This window comes from Poecile atricapillus, chromosome 8, assembly GCF_030490865.1.
Source record: "Poecile atricapillus isolate bPoeAtr1 chromosome 8, bPoeAtr1.hap1, whole genome shotgun sequence".
NCBI classification, from domain to species: domain Eukaryota; kingdom Metazoa; phylum Chordata; class Aves; order Passeriformes; family Paridae; genus Poecile; species Poecile atricapillus.
Genome location: NC_081256.1, coordinates 26,878,564 through 26,886,612, shown reverse-complemented (window position 1 = coordinate 26,886,612; position 8,049 = coordinate 26,878,564).

The following is an 8,049-nucleotide window of genomic DNA, read 5'->3' as shown; positions in this document are numbered from 1 at the left end:
GGGCAGGAACAGCCCGGGAGGAGCGGGGCTGGGACCGGGACCGGGACAGCCCGGGAGGAGCGGGGATGGGGCTGGGGATGGGCAGGCACAGCCCAGGAGAGAGCGGGGCTGGGCAGGAACAGCCCGGGAGGGAGCGGGGCTGGGCAGGAACAGCCCAGGAGGGAGCGGGGCCGGGCCGGGCCGGGGCTGAGCCGGGGCTGGGGCTGGGGATGGGCAGGCACGGCCCAGGAGAGAGCGGGGCTGGGCAGGGACAGCCCGGGAGGAGCGGGGCTGGGACCGGGAGGAGCGGGGATGGGCAGGAACAGCCCGGGAGGAGCGGGGATGGGGCTGGGGATGGGCAGGCACGGCCCAGGAGAGAGCGGGGCTGGGACCGGGAGGAGCGGGGCTGGGCAGGAACAGCCCGGGGGGAGCGGGGCTGGGACGGGAGAGAGCGGGGCTGGGACCGGGACAGCCCGGGAGGAGCGGGGCTGGGGCTGGGGATGGGCAGGCACGGCCCAGGACAGAGCGGGGCTGGGACCGGGAGGAGCGGGGCTGGGCAGGAACAGCCCGGGAGGAGCGGGGATGGGACTGGGGATGGGTAGGCACGGCCCAGGACAGAGCGGGGCTGGGCAGGAACAGCCCGGGAGAGAGCGGGGCTGGGCAGGAACAGCCCGGGGGGAGCGGGGATGGGGCTGGGGATGGGTAGGCACGGCCCAGGACAGAGCGGGGCTGGGCAGGAACAGCCCGGGAGGAGCGGGGCTGGGACCGGGACAGCCCGGGGGGAGCGGGGATGGGGCTGGGGATGGGCAGGCACGGCCCAGGACAGAGCGGGGCTGGGGCTGAGCACGACCTGGCTGCGCAGCCGGTCGGGAAGGAGGGCTCACGGCTGATGCCGCTGCTGATTTTCTCTCCCAGCCCCTGATGCAAACACGAGGTTTCTGTGTGTGAGATCCCCTCACAGCCTCCATTCTCTGCCCCCTCCTGCAGCTCCTCTTGGGGGGAATCCCCATGGAGTGCGGGGGCAGGAGAGGCTCTGCTGCCCCAGGGCTGCTGGCCCAGCCTCAGGAGAGGAGGGGAAGCTTCTCCCAACCAGAAAAAAACAGTGCCTTCCATGCTCCAGACCAGTGCCCGCTAGTGAATCAATGACATCAGCCAAAGGTTGCCCGAGTTCTAAAAAGGGTTGCAGAATTCTTAAAAAAGATGGAAAGAAGCATGAAATGCTGCCAGTTTCCAGAAGGAGCACACAGGAGAGTGGCTGCAGGCCCTGTAGTCCACAAACAGGTAATTTTTTAACAAACCCTTGAACTGCACTGCTGGTCCTGCTGCTCTGTAACCAAGAACAACCTTTTCAGTATGAAATCTCCCTAAAAGACAGAGGTTTTTGCAAGCACCTCAGATATTTCCCAAGCTGTGAGACTCATCAGATCTAGTCTGCTCATTCAGAGCTATGTGGTTTTTCCAGTGAACCTGACAAGTTTTAACATGACTTGAACAGAGTATGAAGGAAGAGAACATTTATTCTGTTCATATAGTGAAAAGAGCTCAAGTTTGCTTTCCTGTACTGAAAGAGGTGAAAGGGAATACAGTACAAAGCCTTTTAAAGCAAATTCAGATCTTGTAGTTACTGAGTCTTACTTTATATGAGTTAAACTGTCAGGAGGCGAGTTACTGAAATAATGGACCCACCTGCACTTTGAGTCGTATCTTAAAAGGAAGGATTAGTACAAACTGATTTTTTTTTTTGCCACCATGAATACCATGTATGAGTGAATGAAAGGTTGGTAAAGGCACGCTGTTTTGAGAACTTTTCATGCTTTGAATTGATCCAACATTCAGTTTATGGTTCCAAGTCTGGCTACCAGCAGCTATAACTTAATTCCTGTTTCTTCACCCAAGGGTGAGAAAGTGTTAGCAGATTCACCGAGCAACTTATGGAACGCTTTTCCGATGGTCAGAGCTCACTTACCTGTCACCATCGTCGCCTTCCGCTTGTCTCGGAGCTGCATCCCGAAAGTGCCTCAGACTCCTCCAGAACGCATCTTGGAACTACAGAAGGCAGAAGAGCATTTCCTGGGAGAGGGTAGCTGGACGAACCATGTCTGGCAGTAAGATTTTTGGGTTTCCGATGGCTTTTTTTTGGTAATACCTGATCAGAGAGCCAAAATTCCCCTGGCCAGGAGCAACTGGAGCAACTGGCTTTCTCATTCCTGGGAATGACTCACATGCCAGGGTAGGTGAGCTCCCTCTCACTTCCTGGCTCCCAGCAGCTGGGGCGCCCAGGACGCAGCCAGTGATTCACCTGGAGGTGGGTTGGTGCTGGGGAAGGCAGCAGCCTCTGCTCCAGCGGGGAGACGCTGCAGAGCCTGCAGGCTGTTCACTGCAGCCCTGCCTCTGCCCCCCGGGCCCTACGGTGGCTGCAGGCTGCGTGGGGATTTCATGTGAGCCTGAAAAATCTGCTGCTGGATAGATGCAAACATCTGCTAATCGAGATTATCTTGTCAATTATTAATTTGATTATATTTAGATTGTCTTTAGTGTTGTGCTTTGAACAGATCCTTCCTTCTAAACAATGTGTAGGATGAAAGTTGAACGCTAAGTCTGCCACTCAGTGTTGCAGTAAAATGACCTGAGTGTCTGTTTCCTGCCATGGCTGAGCCCACTGCCTCTCACAGCCCTGCCCTCAGTGGTCCTGGCTGTACATATGCTTACAATCAGATTATTTAGTGCCTTTAGAGCACTGAAATCATCATAGGATAAAACTGGGACATATTATATTGGGACTGTTCTACTGGGACAAAGTTCTGCTTCATGTCAGTGGAGCATGAAGTGGGTAATTTTCCATGTCTGCTGCCTTCTTTAAAAGAAATCAAATTATTATCTCTCTCGTTAAAAATTCAGGAGAAAAGAAAGAATAAACCAGTGGCTGCCAAGGCCATTTTCTGTCTGTTCTGCCTGGACTTTTCCATAGACATTTTAAATTTTTTTTCTCAAATATCTGAGGGGCTGAGCCCCTAGTGCCCCTCTGCTCAGGGGTCCTGTCAGCTGCACGGAGCCTGTGAGGGGCCAGGCCAGAGCAGAGCCCACCCGCTGTCCCTGCAGCGCTGAGCAGCCTCCACTGGCCTCTGTCCAGGGAGCCCTGTGCTAAATCCCACATTTCTGCTCGTGGGCACACTGTAGAATCTCCTCTTGCCTCGGGATCTCTCCTTTAAATCAGGCACAGTCCCTGATCACGGCTCGCCTTTGAAGCCCAGCTTTTGCAAGGCAAAGCAAAGCCATGCAGATGAAGCTGCAGAAACACGGCTTCACTCTGTTTTCAGCTTTATTATCACAGGCTGCCAAACCCATGCCAGGATATCCTGACAGGAGGGGATGGTCCCTGTTCCAGGCACCCCCTGAGGATGGAGAGGGCTTTCCCTGCAGGTGAGGAGAGGAGACTTGAGGAGCCTTTGCTTTGCACGTGGCTGAGTAGGATGGTGTGTGCCAGCTTCCACTTCCCTTCTTTCTGCTGTCCCTTGTGCTCCAGGGTTTGGCAGCTCCTGTTGGAGCTGGGGGAACAGAACTCAGAGGGTGTGGAGGGGTTTGTACGCTCCTGGAACAATCCCCTGCACGAGGCAGTGAGCTCCAGAGGCAGCGTGTGGAGCAGAGCTCCTGCATCCCTGCCTGGGGGCACGGCTGGGTTCAGGGGCACAGCTGGGTTCAGGGGGCACAGCTGGGTTCAGGGGGCACAGCTGGGTTCAGGGGCATGGCTGGGTTCAGGGGATATGGCTGGGTTCAGGTGATATGGCTGGGTTCAGGGGGCACAGCTGGGTTCAGGGGCACAGCTGGGTTCAGGGGGCACAGCTGGGTTCAGGGGCACAGCTGGGTTCAGGGGATATGGCTGGGTTCAGGGGATATGGCTGGGTTCAGGGGGCACAGCTGGGTTCAGGGGCATGGCTGGGTTCAGGGGATATGGCTGGGTTCAGGGGCACAGCTGGGTTCAGGGGGCACAGCTGGGTTCAGGGGATATGGCTGGGTTCAGGGGGCACAGCTGGGTTCAGGGGCACAGCTGGGTTCAGGGGGCACAGCTGGGTTCAGGGGATATGGCTGGGTTCAGGGGGCACAGCTGGGTTCAGGGGCACAGCTGGGTTCAGGGGGCACAGCTGGGTTCAGGGGGAATTTCTGGGTTCAGGGGGCACAGCTGGGTTCAGGGGCACAGCTGGGTTCAGGGGATATGGCTGGGTTCAGGGGAGCACAGCTGGGTTCAGGGGCACAGCTGGGTTCAGGGGGCACAGCTGGGTTCAGGGGATATGGCTGGGTTCAGGGGATATGGCTGGGTTCAGGGGCACAGCTGGGTTCAGGGGGAATTTCTGGGTTCAGGGGGCACAGCTGGGTTCAGGGGCACAGCTGGGTTCAGGGGATATGGCTGGGTTCAGGGGAGCACAGCTGGGTTCAGGGGCACAGCTGGGTTCAGGGGCACAGCTGGGTTCAGGGGATATGGCTGGGTTCAGGGGGGCACAGCTGGGTTCAGGGGCACAGCTGGGTTCAGGGGCACAGCTGGGTTCAGGGGGCACAGATGGGTTCAGGGGGGCACAGCTGGGTTCAGGGGGCACAGCTGGGTTCAGGGGATATGGCTGGGTTCAGGGGGGCACAGCTGGGTTCAGGGGGCACAGCTGGGTTCAGGGGGGCACAGCTGGGTTCAGGGGGCACAGCTGGGTTCAGGGGCACAGCTGGGTTCAGGGGGCACAGCTGGGTTCAGGGGCACAGCTGGGTTCAGGGGGAATTTCTGGGTTCAGGGGCACAGCTGGGTTCAGGGGATATGGCTGGGTTCAGGGGGAATTTCTGGGTTCAGGGGCACAGCTGGGTTCAGGGGGGCACAGCTGGGTTCAGGGGGGCACAGCTGGGTTCAGGGGCACAGCTGGGTTCAGGGGGCACAGCTGGGTTCAGGGGCACAGCTGGGTTCAGGGGGCACAGCTGGGTTCAGGGGCACAGCTGGGTTCAGGGGAGCACAGCTGGGTTCAGGGGATATGGCTGGGTTCAGGGGCACAGCTGGGTTCAGGGGGAATGGCTGGGTTCAGGGGGCACAGCTGGGTTCAGGGGGGCACAGCTGGGTTCAGGGGGCACAGCTGGGTTCAGGGGGCACAGCTGGGTTCAGGGAATGCAGCCTCTCCTGTGGTCTCAGGCACAACAGCACTTGTTGCCCACATTTGTGCTGCTGATTTTCAACACTGCCATTGTTGGTGTTCTCTTGGGCTGGGGTCTAAAAACCCGTGCAGCAGGATGTGCTGTGGGGAAAGAGCAAAGAAATTGAAAGTGGAAACCAAAATGTTTAAAAAATGTAATTTAATTGCTTACAGAGATTCGAGTCTTTAGGGGCTGCTACTCTGGGAGTAGAGTTTATACACCAAAACTGCTGTGTTAATAACGGTCAGATAATAAAATCTGCACCAGAATGGGGTTTTAGTTTGTTTAGTTTTTGAATATGGTGCAAAGGCACATTACCTTTCATTTGAAATCTTGGTATTTTGGTGTATCAGTAGGACATAATGGGTTAGAAGCTTTAGGTGCCCTGGCATCCCCGAGCAGGCTCCAACACAGACGTGCTGCTGCTCCCAGGCTGGAGCAGGTCAGGACGAGCTGACACAAGAAACACTGAAATGTAGGGAGCTTGTCATAAAAACAGCGCAGAAGAAATGTGAAGGTCTGATGTAAAGAGAAGCTGAAGGTAACCTGTAACTTAACTATTGTTCACATTATTTACAGGCTGGATGTCCCTTTTTGTGTTTTGGTGATTAGAGAGCAACTCTCAGATTTCCTAAGAGCATGAACGTTATTACAACAATTACTGTGTTGCTTCATTCTGAAACGTCTTCACTGCCATATTTAGCAATGTGAACTGCAAGGTTGAAGCAGATTCATCACCTGGGCAATGCACAGGATTGGCTGTTTCTGTTTTTGAAGCAGAAAAGTGTCAGCAAGATCGGTGCTTGCAACAAGGGAGGGTTCTGCAGTGTTTCGGCTGCAGGTGTGAAGGTGGAAGAGTCAGGGGAAGAGTCCTGGAAGAGCTGACATTTCCCCCTTCCTGACGAGGATTGCTCCAGTCACTGTGTGGTGCCTGTCACTAACAGGGAAGCAAGGAGGACAGCATCTAATTAAGAACTGATTGTAAAAGCTCAGTGCTTTTTCCCTCTGTACTCAAGCTCCTCACTGTGTGCTGATAAGGGAGTGTGTGGTTCCTGTCCTGGTGCCTGCAGTCCCCCTGTGCCCTGCTGCCTCTGTTCATGTGCCATCATGTGGGTCAGACCTTGGCTGCTGGACTTGTCTGCCCAGCTCTTGTTCAGGATGCAAATCGCTGCTTTGCATTTCTAATTAATTGAAGCACTGTTGTGTGTTGTGAGAGTTTTCTGTGTACTCAGAACTGTGGGAGCCTGCATGGAGGGCTGTGTGTAGCTGGCCAAGGGTTAGGATGTCTCTGAGGAGCAGTTTGTCTCTGGGCACTCAGGAATTACCAACCTGTCCTTCTGAGGAGAGGCAGTCCAAGGACTGGAGGGTGCATGTGTTAGGTGAGGCTATAAAATACTTCCTTTTTCCGAAACACAAGTAAAATAAAAGATTTGTATAAGCATTTATGTACACAAATGAGCGATTTCCTATTAAACTCACCTGCTGAGTGCCCTGTAGTTCACTTTTCAGGAACCCAGTGACCTGTAGAGATGTTTAGGACAAGTGTCACGATGTTTACGACAAGACCTTCACATTTCTGTGAGGAGCTGGCCCGTGGGAGCTGGGGACGGGGATTTCTGCACATGGGTTCAAAGCCTTGTGCCAGTTTTCAGTTTCTGGGTTGTCTGGAGTGAGGACAAGCCGTGCAAGGGAACATTTTTCAGTGGGAAGGGAGAGGTGCTGCTGCCTCATGGTGTGATGGGCTGGAGGGAGCACAGGAAGGTGGGAATGGTGCTCGTGGTTCTGTCCTGTCCAGCTCCTGTATCAGGTGACAGTGAGGGCTTTGCTCAGGGCAGTACCAGCACATTCTAGGTTGGCTGGGGGGACAAATCAGGGGTTTTGGGTGTTTTTTGCTGTATTGAATATACTAGTAAACTTTGCTAGATTCCATAAATCCCTAGGCTGCCCTGAGGAATCTGCAGAGCCCAGGGAGCTCCATGGCACGCTGCTCTGCTCCCTCCCTGTGCTCTGGGCTTCTTGCCAGGGGAGACCTGCTCTCCAAACATGGTTCTGTTTGATCATGTGAAAAACAAATTGCTGCTTGGGGTGTTTTGTTGAACCTTAAAAAACAGAGACCTAAACTTTGAGGCATTTTAACTTCTGTTTGATTTCTACTCCCTCTGTAGGCAGTGATCTAAAACTTTGTAGAAAAAATGTGCAAAATCCCAAGTGCTAGAATTCGGGGACTTTTTTTCCCTAAGTGGATCAAGCAGGTGTTCTGTCCTTGCAGTCACCTTCACTTTGCTACACTTTGGTAGCTTTGGCTCCCTTTTACCTTCCTAAGAAGCAACAACTGAAAAACAGATGATTAAGACTCGTCAGAAACCTTTGGCACACCCTTTATTTAAGGACCAACTCATCCCATTTTGTGGTTACACCCACCCTAACACACAGGCTCTCAGCCCTGAGCTGTGTGAGCTGCCAGTGTGTGTGCACAGCATTGGATGAGCCTTGGTCACAAGCAGAAATCAGAAAATAAAAGAAATTTCTATTCTTCAGCATCTGCTTGGTTTCTCACTGCCACACTGCTCTGGAAGTGCAGAGCTGGATGCAGTCAGTGCTGGGATCCTTGGGACCTCTGTGTTTGCTGTGCTGGTGTGATTCAGAAGGAGGAGGGAGGACTGAGGTGCAGAGTTTTGTCCTGAATCCCTCCCCACTCTGTGTGAAATTCGAAAGCACAGGGTTCAGTGGGCAGCTGCTTTGTGGAAGGTCACGGCTGTAGCTGTTCACAGACCCTCTTTTCCCAGGGTTTTGCTCAGGCTCCTCTGTTAATTGTCATGTTGTCTCAACGGGTTGAGAGGAGCACTTCCAACCTCCTGTATGTTCCTCTAATCAGTTACCAAAGTGCTGGCTATTCCAGCAGCTAAGAAT